This window comes from Penaeus vannamei, chromosome 17 (genome assembly GCF_042767895.1).
Source record: "Penaeus vannamei isolate JL-2024 chromosome 17, ASM4276789v1, whole genome shotgun sequence".
NCBI classification, from domain to species: Eukaryota; Metazoa; Arthropoda; class Malacostraca; order Decapoda; family Penaeidae; genus Penaeus; species Penaeus vannamei.
In genome coordinates this window covers 9,359,428-9,369,427 of record NC_091565.1, presented here as the reverse complement: position 1 = coordinate 9,369,427, position 10,000 = coordinate 9,359,428, and the positions used below count along the sequence as shown (strand labels likewise).

At 34.5% G+C, this 10,000-nt stretch overlaps 1 pseudogene; it reads right to left on the bottom strand.

The window, feature by feature from the left end:
• Positions 1-10,000, bottom strand: part of LOC138864610 (ornithine decarboxylase-like) — a 20,700-nt pseudogene that overhangs the window by 234 nt on the left and 10,466 nt on the right.

Below are 10,000 nucleotides of genomic sequence, written 5' to 3'. Positions count from 1 at the left end.
CAATATCAAATACACTGCTCCCAAAAAAGGTAGCTGTACTATTTCAAACTCAGCCAAAGCAAATGCCTAAAACAATAACAATAGTTTGTTCCTCCCATAGTCAATCCTTACTCAAAATCAACAACTATGCTCTTTTAACCTTAAATATAGACATGTAATAAAACAATTCAATAGTAAGGAAGTATAAAAGGGAAACACTGTCCAATGAACTTCTGAGTCACTAGACTCCTCTTCACATGGCAAGTTACAGAAATTTCATCATGGGCTTATCATCTGAAGACGAGTCAAGCCTCTTCATTCATTCCCTTTTAAAACTGTAGCTGTCTCCCCTTAATACATGTTAGTTTACATCTGTATAAAAATACAAAATAGCCAAACCTGGGTTCCTGATCAGACCATCATGCCACAGAAAATGAAATAGGTGTCTAACAACTAAATTAACAGCAACAGCCCTTGGCACTCTCAGCTAGTTGTCTCTTACCATGTGGTGTGACAACCACATGGACACTGGGGAGACGGAAGCCATTGAAACTCCCAGCAGCACAACCAGGGTATAGGCCCCATCAGACCAGGCCAGCCAGTCTCCACAAGCCAGCTGGGGCAGCTTAGCCTCGGAGACCACCTGGTCCAAACCATCACAGGTGGGGCCCCAGATCGAGCAGGGAGTGTAAGACTCCTCAGGGCTTTGGTCCTGTGGATGAAGAGGAGTTTCTCAGTAATTTATTTGGAGAAACATAATAAGAAATAGATGGAGCAAAAAAGGAAGGAGATAGAGGAAGCCAGGGAGGCAGAAGAAAAGAATAGATAAAGAAAAAAGGGGAAAAATTATAGAAAAGATAGAAAGTTGTTCTGATTAACAGAAAGGAAGCAGGAGAAAAGGGGAAAAACTGATATGTGAACAAGATTGGTAAGAAGATTTCAAAATGAGTGACAAAAAGAGAAGATACTATGAAATTGGGACAGCATGGCTTCACTTTCATATGAGAATAAAATCTAATAATAAAAAGCTTAAAGAAAATACATTCCACATGAATGACTAAAAATTGAGCTGACGATGAAATTTATAATATTCTTTTGCAAAGAGCTTGCAATTGGGGGGGGGGGGGGGGGTCAAGTTCAAAACAGGAAATGTTATCTACCAGGCTGTTTGGTACAAAGAATACATTAAATGGGTCTTGTCCAGAACCAACTATAGCTTAATCTGGTAAGCCTTTCTATACCCAGATACACATGCACAAACACATTCACACTCACTTTCACTCAATCACTTCCATCACACCCATTTCATAAAAATAGAGCACTATTCTTCGTGGTCCAAACGAAACCCTTCCCTAGAGTACAGCACCACCATTTCGGAGTCAAGCTTCACACAAGCAACTGGCCAACGTCAGGATCAAAAACGTCACCTCTCCAGTAACACAAAAACTTCCTGATGGTCAGACAAGGTGAAAGATCAGAGACACCGTCATTGATGTAGTACATGGGAGAGAAATGTGCCGTTGTCGTCACACACCTCCCGTGGCCACTAACGTTGAGTGGGTGAAGGCTGATGCCACGACATAGCGGCCTGGCTCACAAATCACCTGAAATTTTGAAACAGACATGGTGTGACATTTTGCATCTTTCAGCAGGTGCCGTAACTTGTATAAGCCAATTTATGCACTTACTGCTGATCGGTATGTTTCTGAAAGAATGAAACCTACACTAAAAGTTCTTATTTTTATAATATGAAGTTTTCAGACGACAATCAAAAATCAAATCAGCCACTGAGTAATTTAATAACATGCCCAAGTTAATGAAATTCACCTAGACTTTACTGCAAGAATAGAATAGAATAGAAAAAAAACAAAAAAAAAACCAAAAAATGAAAGAAAATAGAAAAAAGGAAAAAAATAAAAAAAAATAAAAATATAATAAAAAATAAAAAGAAAGAAAAGAATGAAAAATGAAGAAAAAAGACAAAAAGAAGAAGAAGAAGAAAAAAAAAGCTGATTTCCATCTCAAAATCTAAAATAATAAGAAATAGTATCCCCGCCCTACCTTGAACACCACAGCCCTCAGGGCTGCCAAGTCCAGGGAGTTGTTGACATACTCAGCAATCTCATCCAGGGTGTTGTTGCGTGTCCCAGGGAAACCACCACCAATGTCCAGCAAGTTCAAGTTAAAACCCAGCTCTTGGCTTCAAAGACCTGGTAGTTATACAGGAATAATTAGAGACTGAACAAAAAGAAATATTACAGCAGTGAAGCCAACAACATCAAAAGAAGAGAAAAAATAGTGGGACATGATAATAGCAGAAATGACCGAATACACACTTAAAAATCACAATGAAAATCATGATGTATAACATCCTAATCCTCAGCCTGATCAATAATAAATTTAGTGCAATAAATAAATTGATAAAAAAAAAAAAAAAAAAAAAAACTTCATATATCATTTCAAAAGCATTGATTAATAATTTTGAACAAGAATGGCTGACAAATGACTGAATAATCTTTTAGCAATGCCCCAACCTGACATCCACCCAGAAATGTTAATGGGGGAAATTATTTAATAATAACATTAATAACAACATCATCAACAATAATAATATCATATTATTCACATCATTATCAATAACCACATTACTGATATCCTCTAAAAAGATGCCCTTCACCAACTGACCTGCCTTGCTGTGGCAATTGTCTGAATCTGGAACACGGAGGGCTCACGGCAGCCTGACCCAACATGGAAGAGACACCAACGATGTTGGAGATCCAGTGCCCGGGCAGTGGCTAGGAGCGCCTCCAGCATCCTCAGGCAAAACCCCAAACTTAATGCCAAGGGGGCACTGGGAGTCTTCAGCGTCACAGCGGATCCTTAGCACAAGCCTGTGGTGAGTAAATGTGGTTATAGCTGCGTATTTTTCACTTAATTAGTTGTTTCTTCTTTTTGTGTTGATAACAAGAGATTCGTACTTTTTTGTGAGTTCTGGATTTTATCTTCATTCTATGCCCTTAACCAATATAAAAATTAATGAATAAATAAATATGACAACTGGACACATCAGAATTACTAAATACCAGTCTCCCTACAAATAAATACATAAAAATACATATAAATCAATGAACTACAATCTACCCAGTAATTCACACCTCATCCCCATCAAGACCTGAATTTCCACACAGTTCCCAGGTCTTGGGAGGAAGATCCGCTGTTACAAACCCACTTTCCCCTATTATATCTTTCACCTAAAAGGTACTAATAATAGAAAAAGTAATAACAATAATAATTAATAAAACAATATTTACCTCAAGCAGCTAAATAAATTCTCCAGGTGAATTTTCATCAAGATACTGTACTTCTACTGAAGCATGAAGTCAACCAGCAAAAAGAATATGTATTCACCCTGGTTGCTACTTTTAATTTTGTATCTTTATGGAAATGAGCAAAGTAACACAGTTACAGGTAATGCATTGTCCACTCTGGTTTTGTATTGAGAAAATTGTTTACACACAGATGGCTCCACCATTGCTCAGCCACCAATGAGTCAATTAGTCAACCCCCTCCGTGACCTTGCCTGATTTCCTTTTTCCTTGAGTTTCTGGGAAAAATGTTTTTTAATGCTATTAATATAGACACTATTGTTATTAGTGACTTTTGTTATTCCTATAATCATATCAAAACTGTAATAGCCAAAGAAAAAAATATATATATATATATATATAAAATATTTAAGCAAAAAAATTAAGGAAAAGGTCAGACAGCTGACATAGGTGGACTAGTAAATGCCTACTTGGTGACTAAGTTTTGTGGAGCCATTTACATGTAGGCAACATCAATGAACTAAAATCACAGGGGATATGGCACATACATAAATGCCATCCTGATGTCAACAGGCTTTACTTCCCACATTCCAAACTGTTCCTCTAAAATTATTTATAAGCAATCAAGAAATATGAACCAAAACCAATATACTCTTCTGATGCAATTAATAAGTAAACAAATAAAATAACCAACTAAGAATAAATTATAATAATAACGGAATGAAAAAAGGTAATAAAAATGCAAAAATCCCTGTCACTACTGGGGTTGGGGTAAAATTGACTTTATGGAGTCTCCTCGTTATCAAAGGTCATGAGGGACACATCCTCCAGCTGCATAAGCGCTAAGTGGGAGGCTGGTTTACATGGGTGAGCGTAGATGATGCGAGACCTATCCACGCCCAGGTCCAGAATCTTCTTTATTTCCGCCTGTGTGAAAGGAAGATGGGTAGACTATGAGAAAAAATTCCCATATAATAATTAATATTCATGAAAAAGTAAATGAGTTAAGAGATCTAATACAATCTCAACATCAGACTATTTCCAACTAAATATTCCTAAATGTAACACCCATCTCAAAGGGAGTGCAAGTCTGTATGTGTATATACACACACTACCAGTAATCCTAAAAAATTGTTTAAGTAATCAATCTAAAACAACTGAACAAATTTTGTATAATGCTATCATTATCATATATGAAACAAACTTGTCATACATATTTAGTCCCCAGTTCCTCCATGAATCGTAACACATTCAACATAGTCTAACCCTCCACTTGTGCAAACTGAACATTCGACCGAACTGTATAATGTGGTCACAATCAAGCCTCACCTTTGATGCACAATCAAAGCCAGTCCCAAGAGCGGCTAGCAACTCTAGCACTGTCTGATTGTCATTGCACTTCACAGGTGCAAAGGCAAATGAAGAATTAACAAAAAGTATCCTAGCATAGTTTTTATTTTTCATGTTCTTCCTTGTGATCAAATATTCTTACGCAACATGAGGCATTTCAGAGAGCCTGGTAATAATAATACGACAGATCAGTATAGAACATTCTTGATGGGTAGCCTTGCTTTAGGAGACGATTAGCATTAGTGAGAGAAAATAATGAATGGATCTTCAAGTTAACAATTTCATACTGTGCAGAAGTCAAGCTATGGATTATTATGAATATATATTAAGAAAGCATGTCTTTCCAGATTTTCTAATTAACCCACTGGTGCCAGGTAATTACACGTCTTGCTGATTTTCTTTACATGAACATGGCTCTGCAAGCTCAAAGTCACCAAAAAGTCAGTAAGTAAGCCTCCCTAAACACATCTAATATCCCCATTCCTTGAATTTCCTTTACTTTTTTCTAGTGCTTCTTATATCATTACTGTTATCAGTATTATTTATATCAACATTAGGTTTACTACAATTTTATTATTCATACTAATAACAAAAATCTTTCCAAAAATCAAGGACTAGTAATTAACTCCTTGGTGACTGCTCATGGACCTATCTATATGTAAACAAAATTTGTAAACTAATATAAATATGGACATTGCATTTATTACTGCAATCCCAGCATCAGTGAATTAACTAGAGCAAAAGAGAAAAAATAAAACATTGAAAGAACGAGACAAATAAATCTTCACCATAGAAGGGCTTGACGCGTGGCATCTTCAGACGCCAAATCTTAATCTTCTGCACGATGTCGCCGATGTCCAGCACATAGAATGGGTCTTCATATTCCTGAGAAGAGAGGGAGAGAGATAAAACTTAATAAACGCTGAGTGTGGACAGTAGTTTTGAAGGTTAATAGAGTCTACCAAAGATAGTGCAGTATAAGTAATTTATTTGTAAATGGATATCTATTTCAACATCAACTATAGCAGAAAGGAAGTTCAAACTACTTGGAAATGGAAGATGAGTATACAAAAGAAAAGATAGGAAAGTACAAAATAGGAAGTATCAATATCAAAATGAATATGAAAGAAGAGGATGGGGAGGACGATGTGGAAAAAAGTGGGATAAAGAGGAGGAGAAGAGGAAGAAGAGAGGGGGGGAGGAAAAGGAGAAGGAGAAGGAGAAAAGGAGAAGGAGAAGGAGAAGGAGGAGGAGGAGGAAGACAAAAAAGAAGACGAGGAAAAGGAAATTTCTGGACAGCAGGAAGGAAGGATTGGGGAAAAGACAAGGCAGGAGAGAAAGAGGAGGGAAATTCCCTTCTTTGTTCAAAAGCAGGAAGGATGAAAAGAAGGAAGGAATTCTGACAAGAACAAGAGACAGAGAAAAAGTGGTGATAAGTCAGAAGCAAAATGAAAGTAAGAGAAGGAAGGATGGACAGATGGAAAAACAGCAAAAACAACTCACGGTCTCCCCGGCCAAGTCCCTGATGGCATCCATGGTCGTCTCCTGGTTGAGGATGGCAGACCCCGTGGAAAAATTGCACTCCAGCTTCATGTTTGCACGGTTTGGCATTGTCCTTTCGAAATTCTGTTATGTAGCACTTGTTGTTGGGCGATGTTTGGATTGGATTCGAGAAGGGGGACGGGGAGCAATTTAGAAAAGAGTTCTCTTGTGGTTCTTGTAACCTCCACGGTAATGTGTATCAGCCTGCAGAAAGAGGGGACACAAGGGAGATAGGGATTAATATTTACAAGAAGAGTTCTATATGATCTATAGCAGCCTGTGGAATGAGGGGATGTGTGGAAGAAGGGGGATTAATATTTGCATGAGGATTCCATAAGGTCTTTACAGGCCTGTAGAAGGGGACACGTGATGAAGGGCGACTAATATTTGCATGAGGATTCCATAAGGTCTTTGCAGGCCTGCATAAAGAGACATGAAGGGAGATGAATATTTGCAAGAAGATTTCTATCAAGTCTTGACAGGCCTGCAGGAGGAAGAAATTCTATGTGACCTTTGCCAGCCTGCTGAAGGCAAACTGTGCGATAGAGGGGACATGTGCTTATGGGGATTCATTTTTGCACAAGTAATTCTATGTGACCTTTGCCAGCTTGTGGAAGGAAGAATAATTATGCAAATTTTATGTTTTTTTTTTTTACTAGCCTGTACAAGAACTGCAATGGAGGGGACATATGAATATAGGGATTCATCTTTACAATATTATTTCACCTATAAATTATTTACCAATCTGTGGATGAGAGGAGAACTTGTGTGGTAGAAGCAACGCAAGCATTGGGGAAAAACTTATTGCGTAATGAATTCTATATAGTCATTTATATACATGAATTGCAAAAGCCTAATGTTGAAAATCTATCTTATTCCATTACTTCATTTAGATGACACATTCTAGAATCGAAACTCCAAAAGGGGGGCTTTCTAAATCTCGGAAACAATGAACAACCCTTACCCAACCCGAACAAAACTCCAAACTTAATACCAACCCATGACAAACCCTCAACCTCAACAAACGGCACCGACATCCCAACAAACCCATATCAACCACAGGAATCAAACCTGCTCCACACCCCTAGGCAACTTACCTTAGTTACGGCCTGTGTAACCTCAGAATGGAGGTTGGGGGCAAACCTCAGTACCACGGTGGTAGACCGTTAAGTGTGAATCTCCAGTTGCCCCCGTACAGGGTAAAGGTGCACTGGTCCAGACGGCTGCCCGAGTATCGTCCCTGAAAGCAAAGAGAAGAATAATCATGAGCTCACGGAGTGAGACAGAACCTCAATCAAGTAGTGATTGTAATACAGCAGTATTTAAATCAATGGTAATACATTAACTACATTAATGAAAGAAAAACAAATGCATGAATAAAAGAATAATAATGAACATGGTATAAATGATGATGATAACAGTAACTCCAATAACAAATAATAATAATAATAACTATAATCATTATAATCATTAGTCTATTACTATTAGCATCACTATTAGACTATCCTTATCATTATCCATACTAATATAATCATTATCTATCTTATTGATATGATTATGATTATGATTATGATTATGATTATGATTATTATTATGACTATGATTATTATTATTATCATTATTATTATTGTTATTATCATTATTATTGTTATTATCATTATTATTGTCATTATCATTACTACTATTATTATCATTACTATTATCATAACTATTTTCATTATCATCATTATCATTGTTAATAATGATAATAGATTAATGATAAAAGTAATAATAATAATAATAAAAAAAATAATAATCACAATGATAATAATAATAATAATGGTAATAATATTTACAATGATAATAATAATAATAATAATAATAATAATAATAATAATAATAACAATAATGTAATCTGAGATTTCTATAAGTGTGATAACAATAATAGAGGCATAATGATAACACCAGTAAAAAAAAAAAAAAAAAAAAATAATAATAATGGAAGCTCTTAAGAAATTATAATAATCTTAAGAAATATCAAATGCAGCAAAAAACAACAAAACAATTTTCACAATACTGATGATGACTGTCAGAAGAGGAGGAGGAGGAGAAGAAGAAGAAGAAGAAGAAAAGTTGATCATCATTATCTATATCATCACTCTAATAAGTATTAATAACCGTCACTCAGACAAGAACCCCCGTGAAATAGATGAATGACGATAATAATATTAGTGATTAAACATAATAATAATAACAATAATAGTAATAATGATAACAACACTAATGACTAACAATGGCAAATCAGAAAAGAAAGAAAGGAAGAAGAAAAATAAAATAAAAAATAAAAATAATAACAAAAACTATAACTGTCATAAAAACAATAACTACAATAATGTTCAAAAAATAATAATAATAATAACAGCAATATTAACAGTAATAATAATCATAAAAATAATAATAATAAAAAAGAAATACTTGTAACATTAACAATAATCATCATCATCATCATCATCATCATCATATTCTTATTTTCATCTTTAAAAATCATGATCACTCTAATAATAATAATAATACAAAATGGAAGGAACTGATGAAAAACATAAAAATAACTAAAATAAAAACAATATTATCAAGAGCATCATCATTATGTCACCATAAATCCGTAGAAACAGAAAACCACTAATAATAATTGACAATGAAAAAAATGAGACACAACAATGCTAACAAAAATATGATAACTATAATATAAAAAAGATAAATTAACCACACGTCTCCGGGAAATGTTGCGTTCACTATAGTATTAGATGGCTTTAGAAGTGTTTAGCCGAAAAGCGAGTCAGTTAGTACACCTTGTGTCCTCTTCTGATTTCACCTTTCCTTGAGCTCGCGGGAAAAATGCTCCTTTCACAAACGTTTTCAGTATCGATGCTCTTAGTAAAATTATGGACATCAAAATTATTGTATTGGCTTCTATCACAAACATTTTCAGTATCAATGCTCTTAGTAAAATTATAGACAATAAAATTATTGTATTGTTGTTGACATTACCAACAATAATACTAGATATCAGGAAATATTATAAAAAATCAAGGAAAACGGTAAACAGGTGAGACAGGTAGTACTGGCAGTCGGCTCATTGGTGACTTGGTACTTGTGGAGTCATCCATGTGTAAAAAGCATTAAAGAATCAGACTCACAGTGGGCATGGCATGTACGCACGAGCCATCACCCAGCAGCTCTAGGTAAACAAAATACAAATACCTACTGAGCATTTATAATTTTACGATCATCACTATTATAACATTAACATTGATAAGGTTACCAACGTTGCTGAAAATATATTAATAAATTAACTTTATCACCATATTCGTCTTCTTATTCCCTATTATAATTATCATTCATATGATCATGATATTATGTTTGATTATAATAAAATCAGCATTTACATTAATACTCATGTTCTGACTGCAAAATCAAAATGATCCCACCAACAATAGTAATAAATCAAGTTTTAGGAGTCATAGTAATTGTACTCAATAATAAAAGTAATAAAAGTAGTAGTTATAATAATAATAATAATAAAAATATTAACAATAATAATAATAATGATAATAATAATAATAATTATAATGATAGCAAGAACAGTAAAAATAGTAATAATAGTAAAAACATCAGTAATTATAATATTATTAACAACAATAATAAAAATAACAATAGTAATTACAATAATAATAAAAATAATAATAATAATAATAATAACAACAACAATAACAAAAATAACAAACAACAATAACTACAATCATAATAAAAATGACTATATACTG